At 38.3% G+C, this 18,633-nt stretch overlaps 1 long non-coding RNA gene across 1 annotated transcript in view; it reads left to right on the plus strand.

The window, feature by feature from the left end:
- LOC133275396 (uncharacterized) overlaps positions 1 to 18,207 on the plus strand; it is a 44,470-nt gene extending 26,263 nt beyond the window's left edge. The window contains exons 2-3 of the long non-coding RNA XR_009745493.1: positions 17,545 to 17,687; positions 17,983 to 18,207. This is a non-coding gene — a long non-coding RNA (uncharacterized LOC133275396). The remainder of the gene's footprint in view (positions 1 to 17,544; positions 17,688 to 17,982) is intronic.
- Positions 18,208 to 18,633: the final 426 nt, after the last annotated feature.

Genomic DNA, 18,633 nt, shown 5'->3' on the forward strand with positions numbered 1-18,633 from the left:
TGCTTACTACAAGCACAATGACCGAGGGCAAGTGGGATATCATTATGTAATAACAATGCAAATCAGTTCCTGGAAAACTCTACAATTGGACTATGAATAATTTCCAAGGAGAAATTATTGACCTTTGATTAGATGTAATATGATTGAATGTCTAATACGTCCAAGAACTAAAATGATGATGTTCTTAATCACAAAGCACTGAATTCAAAACACTTATACATGTAAAGGGCACTTTTTGAACAAATATTTCAGTAAAGGTTTGGCTACTGATTGTCAAAGTTGTGTAGCAGTGGTTTTCAAAGAAAAAAAGAAAAATAAAACCCCAAAACACAAAACCCTGACAAATCATAGACAAGTTATTTTGTTTCCATGGATTTCATATCCAGATTGGTATCATACCTATCCAGTTAAACCTATACAATAATATATGCAAGTATTCACACCTTTGTTAAAGCAGCTTTACATAAATCCTAGTACTATAGTTACTTCTCAGTGAAGCTAAGAAATCATGTTTAGAAAAAGAGTTGGGAAGAGGTCTTACACCCCCATACCCAGCTCCATGCTGTGTTCACTTCAGGGGAGAAAGGATCAGCTTCTGCTGTGTATAACTATGAAATCTGTTAAATACAGCTTTGCAAAACTTTGGGAAAGAAGCTGAAAATTATGGGTCTTAGGGACTGCTATTGTGATCAGTGCTTGCACAGCCAGCAATAAGATTTCTTGTCTTAATCTGCACACATTCATTATAAATGGTCTGAACGGATAATCAAGAGCAGTCTATGCTTTGGTTCAAGAATAGGGAAGTTTAAAAATACTGGGAAGAATATAATGAATTCTTTCTCCTACATCTCTGATAGCTCCCTTTCAGTTATCAAGGGGACTATGAGCTATCCTTTTCAGAAAATAACTGGGCAATTACACTCCATCTGAATAATTCAGATGCACAGCATGGATTCCAGTATAGGCTTTTCTGAACGATTTCAAATCAGAATGAAAACCACTGCTTTTTTTGTTTTGTTTTGTTGGTTCCCCCCCCCCCCCCCCATAACTTTTTAACAGTGTGCAAACAGCAATGGAAATCAGCTGTGTGCTGCCCATGCTATGGGATTTCTTCTGGTGAACAGGGTTGTGGTACTTTGCTTTGCTCAATGTTTCTTCAGTGTTGAGCTGCATTACAGTAAACTGAACTGCTTCATCAGTAACTTTGTGTTATTTTCTAAAAGGAGTGCAATCATAAACAAATGGTATTATTTGAAGATTTATTTTATTGTTTACAAATAAAGCAGAGCATCGAGTGCTTAAAAACAGAACTGAGAAAGAGCTGCATATTATGGCCATCGCAGCAACACTAGATGGCTAGTACTGGGTTTGAATGTCTCAATAGTAGCATTTCTACTGGATTTCTTTGGTGCTGAAGAGAAAGTCTTGTTCAACCAGAACTCTGCAGCAGGACTCTGTGTGTGACCACTCTGCCTGGCGGTAGAGTGGCTAATGCTTTCACAGCCCATTGGTAGATAGAATAAACACTGTAAGAAATCTGCAGAAATAGTCCATGGTAGAAGGAAAATATGGTGACTTTCCCAACCAGGAGGACAGAAATTTACGATGTAAGGAATGATTTATACCTTATTAAACAAGATCTTTGATATTTGAATCCCTTTTCTTGCTTTACCACTTCCTGCTTTCATTTACTCTCGAGGTTCCTCATCTTTCAAGCTTGTTTCTTTTGGGTAGACAGCACTTTGGGATAATAGCATTATTATTGATTTAAAAAAATAGCCAACCAAACCTGTCTGTTGCCTCAAGTTAAATAAACTTCCTACTCACAGTGTTAAGAGTAATGCAGCTGCTGGTATCGTTACTATTTCTTCCCTTGCTTTCATGGTTTAAGGTGAGACACTTTCCTTCACCCACTGAATTACAGAGGTAATTATTGCTTAAATGAATAGTCCATTATTTCAGCAAATAAATTTTAATTGGAACCCTATAGAATTCTGGCCATATACATTGGCTCTTTGCTCAAATAAATGCATATGCATTGATCTTCTGAAAACTAAAGATGGCTGTGTGGTATGTTTCTTTTGTTTGCACAGTTCATTGGCCCCAAGTTCATATTTATTAAAACTTTTGAACATATTTACAACATTAAGTGCCTATAGTTCCATATAAGCTTGCAGACTTTGAGTACCTATTCAGAATTGGGTAAGACTCAAGTCCTGCTTAAAAACCTTGTTTGGTTAGGTTTTGCAAATAATCTTAAGTGTGTATTTATTCTTAGGCCTGCTCTCTAGACAAAGATTCCTTATAGCTTAGTGATTCATGATGGAAAGAAAAGATCAAAAGACTGAAGAAGAGAAAGTGCTTGACTTCTGAGTCAGTGTTGGATCAAGTCTCGGGAGACTTAGAGTCTGTGGCTGGGCCACAGACTTCCTGTATGGACCTTGTATCTTGGTTCTTTCTTCTGTAAAATAGAGGTAAGAATATTGCCTTGTCACAAAATCTGGAGGGAAATATTTCTGATGATAAGGAAATAGTCGTTTCAATAGTAAGGAAAAAGGATTCTATGGCAAACAACTGAGCATGGAAGTGAGGACAACTAGTTTGAAATCAGTAGTTTAAGAAAGCATTTCTCCAACTCTGTCATGTATTTTTATTTGGCCTGTTGATGTGGCATGTAAAAATGAAGGGAATGACCTTGAGTTTTGTATTAACTGTGTGGCTTAAAAGGAGGAAAAAGACAATTGTTTTGCATCCCTAGTTAATGCAATTAATGAATTTGCAACAGAACTACCGCTCTGTACTTTAATCACAGTGTCCTGGGTTTAGCAGTAGCTGTCAATTTTTCTCCTTCTTGGTAGCTGGTGCTGCATTGTGTTTTGACTTTCGGCCTGGGAACAGTGCTGATAACACCAATGTTTTTAGTTGCTGCTTGGTAATGTTTACTCTGACCAACAACTTTGAGCCTCGTGCTCTGCCAGGGAGGAGGGGAAGGCAGGAGGAAGCAGAGACAGGACACCTAACCCAAACTGAGCAAAGAAGTATTCCATACCACAGCACGTCATGCCCAGGATGTAGAACTGGGTGCAGTTACCCAGAAGGGCTAGGACTGTGGGGTTAGATGAGGTATCGGTCGGTGCTTGGTCAGGTTGGGGGGGGCAAGTTATCGGTTGGCAGGTGTTGAGGTGTTGTATTCTCTTCCCTTGTTATTTCCTTTATCATTATTGTTATTGTTGGTAGCAGTAGTGATTTGTGTTATACCTTAGTTACTAAACTGCTCTTATCTCAACCCATGGGAGTTGCATTGTTTTGATTCTCCTCTCCATTCTTCTGGGAGTAGGGGGAGGGGAAGGAAGGGGGGATTGAGGGAATGAGCTGCCTGACTGGGTTTAAACCACAACATACAGTTAGGTTACTTGCTCATGAAAATTTTCTACCTTGCAACTCTGTTCTTCTCTTTCTGTTCCTATCTGATATTCCTGAATTAGAGCTAAAAATAAATCTACCGTTTTCCTTTTTGGTGTTTTTTCTTTTGTTTGTTTAAGAGTTGGGTTGGTTTTTTTCCTTCATTTTTTTTCCTTCTGTTCTACAGACATCCTTTTACTTTCAAAGCTCAGCTCAGTCACCTTGGACTAAGCCTCACTGCACTTCATCTTTATACTTGCAGAAATATAGATGATCTTAAGCAATGTAAAATCACTGCTACAGTATATAGAACATGGCAGTCAGTAGTTTGGAGAGGAAAATTTCAGAGTAACATGGAAATAAAGATGTGAGTGCCTCACTAAGAAGGAACGTGTCTATTCTGTTTCAAATCTGTTTTGGGGGCATTTTGTTCAAGCAGAAGAATGCAATATTGTAATAATGGTAGTCTAACTGGTGGTGGTGTTAGCTTATTTTCTTCTTAGAGGTCAAATAAAGTCAGAACTGAATGTTATTTTTATGTGATGGTCTAGAGTTATTTTAAAATTAGAGGAAAAACAGTAGACTTCTATAGCGGCATAAATCCAGAGAGTCCAGATCTGACTTGGCACAACAAGGTGGCTTTGAGAGATAGTCACTAAAAGTACAGTGGAAGTCTAGAAAGGAAGAGTGAGCTTCCTGGGATGGCTCAAGCCCTTGCTGAGAGTCCAAGGGTGCAGACACACTGCAATCAGGAAACTAACATTAGCTCAGACAGGATGCATGAGTCAAGGATACTGAAAGGAGATGAAAATTGTGGTATTCGGGCATCTGTCACTTGCCAATTGCTGAGCACTATTTGTGGTTCATGCTGCTGATCAGAATGTACTGGAAAAGAAACAAAAATACTTTAAATTGGGTTAACAGCTAACATCTGTCATGTGACTTACTGAAAGAGAGAACTGTTTAGCTCCAAGGACATGACTGTAAAGGAAAAGGTTTCCCTTTTCCATCATCCCCCAGTCCCCTTGAATCTGTTCATCTTGAATGATAAGGATTATCAACCTGAACTCATAGAATCATAGAATAGTTAGGGTTGGAAAGGACCTTAAGATCATCTAGTTCCAAACCCCTGCATGGGCAGGGACACCTCACACTAAACCATATCACCCAAGGCTCTGTCCAACCTGGCCTTGAACACTGCTAGGGATGGAGCATTCACAACCTCCCTGGGCAACCCATTCCAGTGCCTCACCACCCTAACAGGAAAGAACTTCTTCCTTATATCCAATCTAAATTTTCCCAGTTTAAGTTTTAACCCATTACCCCTTGTCCTATCACTACAGTCCCTAACGAACAGTCCCTCCCTGGCATTCATATAGGTCCCCTGCAGATACTGGAAGGCTGCTATGAGGTCTCCACGCAGCCTTCTCTTCTCCAGGCTGAACAGCTCCAACTTCCTCATCCTGTCTTCATACGGGAGGTGCTCCAGTCCCCTGATCATCCTTGTGGCCCTTCTCTGGACTTGTTCCAACAGTTCCATGTCCTTTTTATGTTGAGGACACCAGAACTGCACACAGTACTCCAGGTGAGGTCTCACAAGAGCAGAGTAGAGGGGCAGGATCACCTCCTTTGACCTGCTGGTCACACTCCTTTTGATGCAGCCCAGGATAACGGTTGGCTTTCTGGGCTGCCAGCACACACTGTAGCCAGTTCATTCATTTTCTCATCAACCAACACCCCCAAGTCCTTCTCTGCAGGGCTGCTCTGAATCTCTTCTCTGCCCAACCTGTAGCTGTGCCTGGGATTGCTCCGACCCAGGTGTAGGACCTTGCACTTGTCATGGTGAAACTTCATGATGTTGGCATCAGCCCACCTCACAAGTGTGTCAAGGTCCCTCTGATGACATTCCTTCCCTCCAGGGTATCAACTGAACCACAGAGCGTGGTGTCATTGGCAAACTTGCTGAGGGTGCACTCAATCCCACTGTCCATGTCAGCGACGAAGATGTTGAACAAGCCCAGTCCCAACACCGATCCCCGAGGGACACCACTCGTTACTGGTTATACTGAGTATAACCTGATGTTTGTAGTCCAAAAGCTGCAACCTACATTTTCCTATTTTATTTTATAATGGGTTGTCTTCTGAATTAACATCCAAAATATGTAGGTATTCAAACAGGCATTGTAACATGGCCCACTTTTGTGGTTTCATTTAGCCTGGCTTCAAAACAAAGGATCCCAGTGACCTTGCTCAGATCTAGTAACAGTAATTCCTCTTTCAAACTTTGCTTTGCTTTAGTTAACAATTCATACAGCTACTTGCAGGGAGAGATGTAGTCAAACAGTGCCACGGTGCAGAGCAGAAACAGTTTCATCTAAGATATGCTGACTAATACACGTTTGGTGTGAGCTTTAGACTGAAGTCCTGCCAGTAGCTGGACATAACGGCTTAGATGTGAATCTATTCTGAGCAGTTTCTCTACTTTCCTGGCCGCAAAATCTTTGTCTGAAATCTAGTACCAACTCTGACATTAATTTCAATTGACTTTTTTTTTTAATAATTCGACGTTGTGTATTAAAATACATTTTTGTTTGATGAGTCCTCCCTCTCCCCCCTCCATTCTGTATTTCTCAGATGTGTCAGACAAGAAATCTGACTCTTCCTTTGTTACAGTGTTTCTGTATCAAGAATTTATTGAATTTTTGCTTTCTGACCTGTTTCTGATGTTTTGGCATCTCTGGCATTTTTCAGGAGCAAAGAGTTTTTAAACTGTGAGCAATTGTTTATTTCCATGACGTTTTTATCCTGCTTAAATTCTCTTGGATATATTGGATAATTTTAGACAATAGTAAGCTGACACTCTGAATATGCTGCAGCTCCTCTCATATTGAAAAGATCTGTGCAGTGGTGGAATAAGTTGTCTTTTTTTTTCCTTGCCACTGAAATTTCTTCTCTACAGAGAAGATGGATTTCAGAAGTTTCCAAAATAGCTTGGAAAAACAGTGAAGCAAAACTACAAAGTAAAGCAGTCAGTTATTTTAAGACCTACTGCATGTGTTTCTCTAAAACCAGTCCCCATGTTTGCTGTCCAAAAAAGCTCAGTTCCCTGGTTTATATTCTTTAAAACCTAAAGCTATTTATAGTTTTGAATATTTGCTCCTGTTTTACCTTTTTCTCCCTTAAAATAGAGTAAATAAAAGCACTGTTTCCATTTATTTGGCCAGCAAACTTGAATTTGGAGGGTAGGATATATTGACTGGATGAACAGTGAGACAATTTGAATCCATTTATATATATTGTCTCAAATTTATAGGCTCTCAGTTTCTTAGAGCACTTTTGCCTATTGTTTATATAGAAAAAGGCTTATCTGACCTTTGTGTTTACACAGCATAATGGATTTGCCTTTCAAACACTCATCAGTGATGGAGGTTATCTTTGATCTGCTTAACTGTATTGTCATTTTCATCTGGTGAATGAATTCACCCATTTTATGCATAAATTTCCTGACTGGGAACATCACATTAATGCAGTTAAGGGGTGTTTTAACTGTCCATTTCATTAAGAGAAGCAAAAGCTCACAAAACCAAAACTGGCACTTTTAGCAGGGTCACATTTATTATGTTTATTTTATCTCAAAATCAAAACCTAATAGTATATGTGTGTTGCTTATTACACATCTCAATTTGAAGTGTTTTCTTTGCCTTATAAGGCAGATTTTACTTAATAAGTCTGACAATTTATTTAACTAGGTTGGTGCAGCCAAAGCATGTTGCCAAATTACAATTAGGACATCTACTGTCCAGAATATTTATTGTAGTGCAGCTCCGTTATGAAAAACAACTTCTAAATGATGTGCCTGTGACTGGTTTATAGCACTGTTTTACATTCAGTAGTAGCAGTGTTTCTTTGAAGACTTCTAAGGTTTCCTTTTCATTTCTTCTAAAGCATTTTTTTAAAGCACCCGAACATCCAACCCTTCAAATGAATAAACACAGAAAATGTGTAAAACATTATCCCCTACAGTTCTTTGAATAATGTAGTAATCTGGGATACACTTCAGGTTTCTGAAAGGCTTTCTGTCTGATTTCTACATATAGACATCTGTTGCTCTGTGCTGTAATTAGTTTGCTAAATATGTTTTCGAAAGATGCATACTTTGGCTCTGCCGGGGTGGTGTCTCGTGCATGTGAGGTATGAAGGCAAAGGCAACATATTCAGCTTAACTGCTTGTCTTTCCAGTCACTGAGAGGAGTTAGTTTGTTATGCTGTCTCCGAAAGTTCACTTGGCTGTGTACAGCAGCTGACCATCAGCAGGCAGCAGCTTTGGCTCAGTGTACCTTTTTCATTCTGAATTTTTTTCCACCCCCTATTTTTAGGAATTCTATCTAGTGACTGAATGGAAACCCTGTATTCTCTTAAATCTGTACCTGACAGTTGTCAATACTGACTTTTGCTTCAGAAGGCGAAAGGACTCCTTCCTCTTGCAAAAAGTAAAATGATGGAATATAATTCAGTAAGTAATTATAGATGTTAGCCACAATTGTCTTCAGGTAGTTCATGGCTGAAAATAGGAACTATGGCTGCTTCGTGGTATTTTTGTGTAGATGATGGCCCTATTGGCTGACAAGCCTATGTATCTATAGGATCTGACCCTTGCTTAGTCAGTGGCTCCCATGACTTTTTGAATGACTACTCTCTTCCTGGAAATAGTCCAATATGCATCTAATATTACAGTGATGAGCACAGATTAAAGCTTGGAAGCAAATGTCAGTGGTATCCTCAAGAAAAAGTCACCTGCAGATGATAACAAACTGTCTTTGGTTAGGCCTGAGACCACCCTCTCTCAGATCTACAGCCTGAGAGGTGATCTGTAGGGTAGAGCTAGAATGCGGGCCTAAGACTGTTAGTTACTCGTCAAAAGTTTTTCTTATTATTAGTTTCATTTTGCTCACTATTTGTGTAGGGTACATGTAAAAATTGAGGGTTTTTTTTATATCCATGAATGGTTGTACTTCAGAATTTACTTTTGAGCTGATACTGCTCTAGGAGTCCTTGGGATAAAGACTGAGTCAAGATAAATTTTGTATTTCTTTTATTTCTGCTGGTTGGATGGTTGGCTGGTTTGGTTTGTTTTCCTTCAGAGCTAAGGAAAGTACATTGATGCTGCTATTACTGCTATTTGGTATACTATTCTACTCAAAATGTTTTAGGCTTATATTTTTAATAAGTATAATCTAAAAAAGAGAATTAAATTTATGAGATATTTGAGTGGATCTGTTCAAGTGTTTGGACAGACTACTTTACATCAGCTATTTCAATTGATCCTTAATATTTGGGTTTTTTTTCTTTATTATGGAGCCTTTCTGAATTCATTCCCAGCCTCCGATTTAGAAATGCAATATCTGTGTGTGCCTAGTTTTGCTGTGAAAAGTCTGAAGCTAATGTCTCTGGCAGACAGACTAGGCAAAATCTGAGAATGAGCAATTACAAACAAAAAAATAAGAACTGGATATTTGGATTCCAAAGTGCTACTGCAGTGATTAAAAAATAAAATACAAACTCGAGCCCTTCATTTGATCTGAAACATGAATACAAGTTCACTTTGAGTTTACGAAGCTGAGAACACTGGCATCCTTCAAGCCTCTTTGGAAAAGCAGCCAATTCAAACTTCCTGAGAGTGAAGTTTGTGGGAAGTGGCTTAACATATTAGAAGAGTGTTTTGAACTCCAGACAGAATAAGGTATTATGCTCAAAGATGATCCTTATGCTTAGCAAAGGAAACTACAAATTGTGAAACATTTGGTGTATGGTTTGACTTATGCCACAGTTACAGCAATGTTTGCAACTCTTCAAAATAGTCTTATCATAGGGAATGTCTCATTAAAATAATACTTCCTTTTTGTTTTATTCTCCCCTGCACAAATAAGGAAATGGGTAAGAGCTTTCAAACATTGTAATCAAACATTCATCCTTACAGACTCCTTGGAACAAAGTAAACTTTAAAGAGTAACTTAACCAAACTAAATTTAAAAAGGGGGGGAGGGGGAAAGTACAACCATGTCCTTGGAACCTTACATAAAACTACATAAAGGGCCACTGTATAAAATATGTTCTACAGGGACATGTAAGGTATGCAAAGTCAAAGAGTAGGGCAGGCCTGAAAAGTGATTTTTTTACCTCAGACAAGCATCAAGTTAGCAGTCAGGGAGCCATCAATCAAATTCCATGTGAGAACTGAAGCTTTGAATTTTGTCTGTTTCAGATGCACTGTAGTCTCAAATGGTGGATTTTGTTTAGTCTTGTGCACCTGTGTGTATGCACAAATACATCAAGTATAGATAATGTCTGTAATGTTAGAAAGAGATTTCTGAATATAAATGAACCTTGATTTATAGACAGAGTTCATTAGCAAAAGCTGCTGTGTGTTGCAATGTGTGAATTTCTTCTTGAATGAAAGCCTCAAGTATAAGGAATAGTGTAGCAGCAACCCTGGCAGCCTGGCTGTCCAATGAATAAAAAGCAACAAAAGATGTAGAGAAAATAATTTCTGTGTATAAATTCTTGCAGATCCTTCTGCTCTCAGTTCTGGGTTGTCTGTTTCTTTTGCATGCTGGTTCAGAAGGTGAACCTACCTCTCTGGTAGCATGTTTGATACTTAAAGCTGCAAAAGACAATTTTCGAAATTGCTTTTCGTATCAAGCACCTACCTATGAAAGCCTTTATAAAGGTGGTTAGAAACAAGCATCCAATAAATGATAGGACTATTAATATTCAGAACCTATTGTATGTACCATCAAAGTAGTTTTGTGCATCAGCTGTATCAAAAGATATACCAGTAAAAATCTGTGAGGAAATTCAGATACTTCTAGGTTTGTGAAGATTTTTGTTTGAATGATTCTTTTTCAAATATTTTTCAGTAATTAGGGGAGTTGTCTCTATTTTTACACGTTTACTAGACACCCCCCCCCCCCCGAGGAGATAACATATAAAAAATACTGTGGAAAACAAAATTGTAATGGGCTTTCTGTTAGCCACAGATAAGAGACTTTCAGGTGGCAGTAGCAGAGAAATAGCAGTTTCACAGATAACTAAATGAAAAAAGGACTCTAATACAGTGAGTGAGACTGAAATCATCTGCTACATTGAGCAGCATGTTAAATATTATAATTTCTTGCCTGCCATCTTGCATTTTGTTCAGAATCAAATCTCTACAACAGTTTTGAGTTCTCATTTCATTAAATCAAGGAAATGAAATCTCAATTCTTGCTCCTTTTTAATTACTTTTTTTCCCCGACCATGTTTTTTTTTTTTGTTTTCACCATCTTTGCTGGAAATACCATGCCACTGCATAGACAGGAATTGAATAATACTGTTTTGTGCTCTGGTATTTAATGGATGTGAAGGGAACATTTACCTTTGGTTTTGTAACTCACTCTACAAAAGTTCTCGAAACCAAGCCCTTTCCAGCACCTCCTCTACTACAAGCAATGTATGTTCTGTTGCTTTTCAAGTAACAGAATTTATGAGGCTTTGAATGTGGTGAGGCTTTATTGGAATGATATCAAAGGGTTCTGTGACTGTTTTCCATTCATGGTGTAAAGGCCCTTCATGGTTATGGAGCAAGAGACTGCAGCATTGTCGTAACTTATCAGTATATCAGTAATTCATTTCATTAGGTTCCCAGAATTACTAAAGTGTGATCTGAAATTACAGTTTACCAGGGTTCAAAAATCTATTGTGAGGGTCTCATCAACACCTAAAGGATTTGTTTAGCGGTCTGCTGTTTGACTGATTTCTTAATAGGGAACAAATTATACCAAAATAAAGATGTTTGCAAAATTAGACGTTCATTTTGGCTGGAGCCACAAGTGCAGAAACTCAACTGAGAGCTGACAAAGACTTTCAGAAGCACCAGAATAAAATCCAAATAGATTTTCTAACTTGCCATTGTAGGTTTCATAAAATACATATGGCAATAGGCTTTGTGTGTGTTGAATAGGATGCTTGTTCTTTCTCCTCTGCTTATAACAAGGGGCAGTGTTTAAGACCTTCTGTAAGATGTGGTGGCTGCAGCTTGACGTACTCCACAATATCTTTTTATCAGGGAAATAGCTTAATATTTTTAATGTAATTAATCCAGTGTATTCTCAGTGCCTCAGGAGCAGTGAACTGGTCTGTTCTAGCCTATGCCTATACCTCCCAGAAAAGTATGACTTCCCATGGAACTAATTCAGTCTTTCAGAAAAGTAACTGTGAATTCAAAGACTGAGTAAGAATCCATTAACTCAAAATCATAAGGATCTGAGCAAAAGCTGGTTGTGTGGGTGAGGTATGAGGCTTCGTTTGATGTGCTTCCATCTTCCCTGCCTGGATGTGTCTGGCACTGAATGTGCTTTCTGTGCCACACTTCAGTCTCTTATTTCCAGCCCGGAAAGTCACTGTTACTTGCCTGCTCACGCCTGCCTGACCAGCAGTTACAGTGTAAGAGAAAGCCCCTAAGGTTGTTGGTGGCAAATCTTGCCTTATTTTCTGTCAGCAAGGAGGACTGGGAAGGAAGATGCTAAACTGACATCCTCCCTTGGCTATTGTAGCCAGCTCTACAACAAAGACTTAAGAGTAGCACACTGATCACCAAATGCAGTTTGTAATTTCAGTTTGGATGTTTCTGTCACCTATTATACTCTGTGAAGTAAAAGTTCAGGATTTGCATGTGTAGCCAAAAACAACAAATGAGAGAGGAAATGGCCAGGGAAAGAAGAACATGAAAAAGAGAACATTGGTTTCGTTAAAAGCAAATGTATCTGAATGCAATCTTTCACTATGAAAATAATAATGAAACATTTATAATCCTACTTGACACATGTTCACATAGTGAGAAGGTATTTTTCTAAGAAAGTGAGGAGAGATAGAAACAAGTAACACTTGTGAAAAGTATATCAGAAAGTAGGTGCCTTTTTTTTTTTTTAATCTATCTGCTAGCTTGTGGAACAGTTCTGTGTAGGTGGGTTCTAATGTGAAGCATTATCCATATATGTCTTAATAGCAGAAAACAAACGCCTATAGTGAAATTCTTTTTTCACAGATCAGTCCTGAACCCAGGACATTATCTTAACATTATTTTTTGGTGGGTTGCTAAAAGGTACACCAAGACAAACATAAATGTAGCATATGCCAAAAATGTTATTGATTTCTGAGAGGATATAGACAGTTTTACTATGTTCACATACTGCCTAAGGGAGGTCATTCTTTTCCCATAATTATTTTTGTGTGTGTGTGATACCTGTCTTCACTTGTTATGGGGCATGCTGATACAATATAGGAGATTCTTAGCTTGACAAGGAGAAGCCCTTTCTCATTGTGTGGCTTTTTGAATTTAGTTTTTATTTTAAATGTCTGAAAAGAATATTTATTTGGGATGGAGAAAAACCACTGATGATGAGAGCACCTTGCAAGTTAGCTATCCTGAGATGCATTTCTTGCATGATATGCTATGGTATGGCAGAATTCCAATAGTACCACCGCTTCCTTTCTTATTCCATATAAATGATGCTTTTAACAATTCAATACTTGAAATATGAAATAATCACATTTTACTCTTAGGACTACAATGAAAGAAGCCGCAGGTCAGCAGAGCAACAGTTACTTGAACAGCTCTTGGTTTAGAGCAAGGTCTGAGGTCTGTAGCTGAGGGAAGCATATCCCATCAGTTTCCAGAAGAAAACTTTGTGTTTCGTATGTAAATTAAAGGTTTGGTATAGACTTTCATTTCAGTCTCTTTCTGCCATTTTTTCAGTGTCAGTTGCAATGCCAATGATGACATTTAATTTTCTGTATTGTACAGCAGAAGACAGCTAAGCAGGTGCAGCACCACACAGTAACAGATGGTCTCCTTGTGAATTTGTTCTCCATGCTTGCAAAGAACATAATGAAAATCATACCTTCGAGTTACAGCAGGTAGGGACAGAGCATTCAACAGTAAACACACACAAGTCTATAGTCCTGAGAAAGATGCAAGTGGGAGCTAAGATATTAAGGATACTAATCTGGGCTCCTCCTGTTAACTTGATATTGGATAAAATATTCTCCCAAATGAGCGACTATGTAACTCAAGTTGTTCATCCCCTCTTGTTTGTCCCATTCTCTTTGAAGGATACATAAGCCAAAGGCCATAACTTGACCATTTCAGTGTGTGAAATACTATATACAGGTTCTGCAAAGTTGGCTTTGTTTATTACAAAAAAAGTAGGAAAATCAGGTTTTTGTTTTGTAGCATTGCCCAGAGCTCTGTGTGTGTGTACCAATAACTATAATTAAATGATGAAGGAAATGCTGCATGCAGTGTTAGTTAATGTGTGGTAGTTATTATGCAAAGACTACGGTACTTATTTCTGCAGGTTCTTTCCTTAGAGGCTTGTGACACTGGGTCAGTTGGCTTTTTCTTTTTAAAAATAATTTTCTACTTAATTTTGCAGCTCCAGTGCCTTTTTTTTTAATACCGAAAATGGTTTAAGCTTCTTGGCAGCATACAGGAGCTTTCCATTAATAAAACATGTTATTGTAATCAATGTAAATGCCTTTATCCTGATTTCTAGTGCTAATGTTCTAAGCAATAATACTCGGATGCTTAATAAAATAACCTAGGATATGTGAATGAATGCAGTTTCCTAAAATATTGCTGGAGTAAGAAATGCATTTAAGAGTTTTCTTTGACAAGGAAAAAGATGTGAGGATTTATAGAGTTTAAAGTAGAAAATGAGACTTGATTTTCCTATTGTACTAGCAGAATGCTGACGTTTCCATCACAGTGAAGCAAACAAATCTGAGAAATAATTTGAGGGGATGTTGATGTGCAACTTACTGTGTCTGCAGGATGTGGAATCAAGTTATGTACAAAATGGGATTTAGATGTATTGGTAGATACATTTAGGGCCTGCAATTATACTTGGATGCTTTGTAGTGTCAGACGATTCCTGCCTGTGTTTAGCATCACCCTGCTCAGCTCCCTCTGCCACTCACCAGGAAAGAGGGGTGTATTTCTCAGGCAAATCCACATAACAGCAGTGGCCTGAGACTAGTACCTGGGTCCTGTTCTGTTCCTAGTGGATATCTTAGCTCTGTGCAACTTGAACTCTTCATTAATTACTTGTGTAAGAATGTGAACAGATCTGACAAGTTAGCTCAGGCATCTCTAGAGGGGGAAGCAAGGAAGCCCTATTCCCAAGTTAAGGGACCAGATAGCTGTATTCAATTCAAATTATTTTGGGGACTGGATTTCTATAAAAATTAAGGATTATACTTTGCGAAACTGAAATATTTGTAGTCTCCAAGCATTGTGGTTATGCAGCTTCCCAATCAAAAAATCCTGCTTCTTCTGGTCTTCTGAAAGCTTAGGCAGATCATAAAATTGATGGCTATCCCATTGTGGATAAGGCTTTAACAGCATCTCTAGTCTGTCTTTGTTTACTGTTGATCAAATCCTATGTAAAATAGCTCCAGCTGTTGAAGCTTTTGCAGAAGGAAAACCTGCAGGAGATCTCCCTTCATCTTGCCTATGTAAGTCAAAATATTAAGTAAAGTACCTACACAGGTCCTCCCAACCTCCATCCGTTTTGTTTTTTTTTCCTCTTCCTCCCTCCCTAGCTTCCTTCCCCACACACAGAGTGAAGCCTAGGATGCAAGTCTACCACTAAATTCAGTACCAGGCTTCTTTAGGTGCATGTTGCCTTGTCACTTCCAAATCCATTTGTCAGATCTAAATTTGTAAGCCAACTAGCATTTGGAATATTAATGTTTAATTGCCACTTATTTTACTAAGAATTTAACACACAGTAATACACAGAAAGGCTGTAGCTAAGGTGAAGAATTATTTTGTGCTCACATAGCACTTTGATGCCAAAACTGCATTTCTGTGCCATGGATTTTTTCCTAAGCAAAATAGAAATTAATTAATTTTAAAACTTGTAGCAGGACTTTCCCCACAGCTGCATCTCCCAAAGCCTACAGAAGATGTTACCGTCAGAAGTAACTGACTTGTCAGGTACACTTACCTGGAGGAATGCATCGTATCGTATGAGGTGCTCTGGCCAGCCGAAGGCTGTCTTTATTCAAGCAGTTTCCCTTCTTTGTAGTGAGGAAATAGGCAGAAGAAGAAATCTGCACCTGACCTACGTTATACTGATTTCTAAACATGGAAAAAGACTAATTTACATCATTTTTGAAAACACTGCCAATGGCTCTAAGCAATGGTGACCTGACCCTCTACAGAAGTCTTTTCTGTCACCTAAGTAATTTTTGTTTCATGTTAATTTGGCCCCTTTTTTTTTTCCTAGCTTCGTGGGACTATGCTAAGGGGAAACAGAACTTCAGATCTAGGATAAATTTACTTCAGCTGACATACAATACTCTTATCAGATACGGCTCCATATCTTTTAAGTATGACAGAAGCCATATTAAAAATGAAAAAGAGTTTCCAGAGACCTTTGCATTATGTGACAAGTATTCTAGGAATTTGGGTCAGTAGTAATTACAGCAGCATGGTTAAATTTGACGTTCCTGTTTTTTTTTTTATCACATACTATTAAAATGGAAAAGAGAGAGAGGAATAATTTCATTTTTATAAACAATTACAGGCTCTCTCAAATGTGACATAATTAATTTAAAACATATTGTAAATACTTGTGGGTCATTTCCAATGTTATTCAAAAGAGAAGTCAGTGTTAAGAAATGTGTTGGTAGAAGAAGGATCAGAAATGGCATAAGCTGAAAAACACATGACAAAAAGTTTCACTGTGAAGAATACTTGAGTACTTAGGTTCTTCTCCAAGCAAGTTCTCCATTCTCAGTTGTTACCTCCTGTGTGCCCATTTATCATTCAGAATAGTCACATCTGTGGTGCTAATATGATCCTGAAGATCAAATGAGCAACTGTATAATGTTGCTCTACAGATAAGCCCTAGATAACAGTCCAACCCACAGTGACCTGCTGACAGTTTTTAAGCCTGAACATTAGCTACATGGGGCAATACTCACCCTAAGGACAGCTACCAACTGAGCAGAGGATCTCATTTCTTCACCCCTCCTCTTCATATGGTACAAGTCTTGTTGCCTTAAAAAAATTAGAGGGTTTACTCAGCATAAGACTTCTTCATATGTCTGGTGTAAGCAAAGAATAGTGACAAAGGTAAGACAGAAATTAAGCTAACAAATCTGGAGGGAAAAATCCCAACACTGAAGACTGACAAGTGCTGGCAACAGCCTATATGCCAGTTCATAGTACAGTTGTTAAAATTTAGAAAGTACTGAAGTACTAAGTATCAAAGTACTGTGTCTAGACATCTCTCTCCTGCCCTACTGCCATCCAAACCCTAGTACAAGTTAGAACTATCTGCTAGTTATTACAGTTTGAATGGTCAACAGGTTTCAGAAAGCTATGTGCCACTGTTCATAACCAGGTAATTTCCGCAGACAACAGGTTATCCCCTGTTTTTCTACAGAAGAGATTAAAAAGGAAAAAAAAAAAAGAAAAAAAGCTTAACTAGTATAAGGCTGAAATAGCACAGAGTTATCTTAACCTACTACTATTGCTCAAGCACAAGCAGGTCAGAGCAACTGCCTTAAAATAATGCTTTACTTTTGTAAGTGGGCTAGTCTAGCTTCTACTGCACAACAGTCACAGGGATTACCATTCTTGTGTAGCCCATTACTGAGGTGTATTTGATAAGGAAGCTAGAAATCCTCTCCCATATCTGGGAGACTTAACTATGTAGGGTTTCTCCTGTCAATATCTTACAGCACTAGAACACCCTAAATCATAAGCTACACTGCATTCAAGCCCTGGCATTATACTGCATGGACAGTAGGACCCTTTTCTCTAAAACAGATTCTCTAGGAATGTAAAAAATTGAGAAATCCAGCAATGTTTCTGTATGAAAAGCACTCTCACGTGAGAAGGCTAGCCAAAGAGGGAAAAGATTCCTATCCAGCTCCTGCTGTTGATTCCAACTCGCTATCATTACTTCGCTTTGCATGGGAAAGGGTCATTTATTTTTGCCTTTTAAATAAAACTATAATTTTCCTCATTTTGCTTTTGCAAATACAAAAAGGAACAAATGGAGCCTTTATTCAGCTACCCTTGTGACACAGGAGTTGAACCTAGCAGTCTGGAGAGCAGAAGCACAATTTGTAGAGAATGAGAGAAAAGGGGAGCAGTACGTGCTGCCAGACCCCAGGAAGGAATTGAGGGGCTGCACCATCCAGGCTAATGGAAACCATACTCAGGCAACAAGGTATCACAGCCACTTTGTAAAAGCCAGTTGGGCTTTTACAAAGCAGTAATCTTTGCAAGTTTTAAAGTAAACAAGATAGTACTACTCCAGTACCTTTTTTTTTTGCAGTTACTTTCTTCTAATCAGCAGAACAGTATTCTGTTCTTCCACATATAGATACACATTACTGTTCCTAAAGGAACTCCAGGTTTATTTTCATCTCTCTTTCATGAAACGGGTTTCACTAGATTGACTAATTTACATTTTACAGCTAGATTTAAATTGCCTTTTTTCCCTTTAAATTAATTGTTTGCAGCTTGTCAACACAATGAGCAGGGAGGAAAGCATTTTTGATTCATATCCCCGCCACCTATATTTAGAATCCTTTGGGATTCCCAGTAAAAAACAAACAAAAACAACAACAAAAAAAAAAACAACCCTCCGAAACTACCCTGCTGCAAAGAATGTTCAAAACCAAGTTGCTTAATTCAACCCTGTTGCCTGAAAATAATTATTTCACTTGAATAAACAGAAAACAGAACAGCCTTCCATGCTATCAATTAAACAGTTATTCACCACTGATCTTTAGTGCCATGTTTCACCTAGCAAACACGTTTTAAAAGACTAGTTTTCTTACTTCTTGGTCAAATTCGTACTCGTAAGTAGCATTTCTAGGTGGTTTAGACACAGCATATCCTCTTTTTTCAGGCTGCCCTATCTAAATGCAGATAGAAGCTTCAGCTCCTGTGTATAGGTTGATCACATAGTGCCTCACTGCTTAGTAAAAGCCCCACTTTTTAATCTTTCCTTCAATATGCTGCTTTGTATTCTTTTCTCTCCAAAGCTCATTCTGGCACTGACACACTGGTTTGAACGGTCTTCCATTTCCAACTCTTTGCATCATATTTTTATAGTGCCAGTACACAGCAGAATTGCTTACTTTGATATCTGCATTATTCGTCTCTTG

The sequence above is a fragment of the Pezoporus flaviventris genome, unplaced genomic scaffold (genome assembly GCF_033815535.1).
Source record: "Pezoporus flaviventris isolate CSIRO_AGI_PZ_B2104156 unplaced genomic scaffold, CSIRO_AGI_Pfla_v1 ptg000002l, whole genome shotgun sequence".
Taxonomy (NCBI): domain Eukaryota; kingdom Metazoa; phylum Chordata; class Aves; order Psittaciformes; family Psittacidae; genus Pezoporus; species Pezoporus flaviventris.